This window comes from Zonotrichia albicollis, chromosome 11 (assembly GCF_047830755.1).
Source record: "Zonotrichia albicollis isolate bZonAlb1 chromosome 11, bZonAlb1.hap1, whole genome shotgun sequence".
In the NCBI taxonomy this organism is placed as follows: domain Eukaryota; kingdom Metazoa; phylum Chordata; class Aves; order Passeriformes; family Passerellidae; genus Zonotrichia; species Zonotrichia albicollis.
In genome coordinates this window covers 781,201-782,456 of record NC_133829.1, presented here as the reverse complement: position 1 = coordinate 782,456, position 1,256 = coordinate 781,201, and positions in this window count along the sequence as shown.

The following is a 1,256-nucleotide window of genomic DNA, read 5'->3' as shown; positions in this document are numbered from 1 at the left end:
ATTTGACAGCTCCATGGAGCTGCAGCTCAGGAGAGGAGATGGGCCATGGAAAAGATGGATATCACCCCTGGGAATTCCACAGTCCATGCTGGAGCTCGTGGCTCCTGTGAAATCAGCTGTTGAAGGCCCTGCTGCACTTTAACTCTGCAGCCAAACCATTCCCTGCAAGCCCCTGATCACCCATTTCTCCTCCCAGCACCCAGAGGTGCTGCCTGGGCTGGGCTGCAGCTCTTCCCCACACCAGCAAGAGAAATAATTCCTGAATATCCAACTTCTGTCCCTCCTCCCAGCAGGAGCTGAGATCCTGCAGCACTTCTCACTTGTCCACTGGGACAGAAGTCAAAACCTTCCAAACCCCAAACTCCAGCAAGTTGTACAGTGAGACCAGGGCAACCAGAAGTGTCTCTGAACTCACACTAATTCTCATCCCATCTCCCTCTGAAATTCCTCATTACATTATAAAACTGTAACTTGATGCCCTGCTGAGAATTTTTAAACCTTCTCCACTGTGTTCCTAAAGTATATAAGCAAAAGCCCCATCACTTAATGAAGTGTAAAACTAATTATTATGAAATAAAACTAGCTGTTCACCAAGTGGAAAACCAGCCCATTTTCATGTCCTATTTTCCTGTGCAATGTATTCCCTCCCCTGCTCTGCAAATGTAAAAATAAATATCCCTCCCAGCGTCGCGCTGCCTCGGAGGCTGCAGCCCACCAATGAAAACCTGCACAATTTAATGGCCCTTAAATGCTCAACATCTTTTTCTCTTCCTGTAAAATCCATCTGACCTAATGGCTGTGACAATTACGTGTATGGCCTCCCTATTAAAAGGCAATTTTCTGAGTTGGCAGAGCAACACAGGCACGAGATGACAAAAGCAGTAAACTCCAAGCTCCCAGCATTCCCAGCCATTCCCAAGGCAGCTCCTGGAGACAAAAGGCAAATTTCCCTTTGCAGAGAGCAGTTCCACGCAGAAGCCCGTGCCAGCCCCAGCTCCAGGCTCCATTACCTCGTTAATGTGGCGCTGCTGCTCCAGGGGCCTCTCTGGTGGCATCTGACATTCTGGTGACCTCCCATTTCCTGCTGGCCATGGATGTGGAACCGTCCCCAGGGAGGGGACAGCGCTGTGGCTGGACTGGCTCATTCCCTGAGCCTGCAGACACCCCCATTTCCCCAGGATTTACACAGTGCACACCTATTAAAGCTCAAAACTCCACTGGTATTCCTGTACCCTAAAAAGAATTGACCACTACAA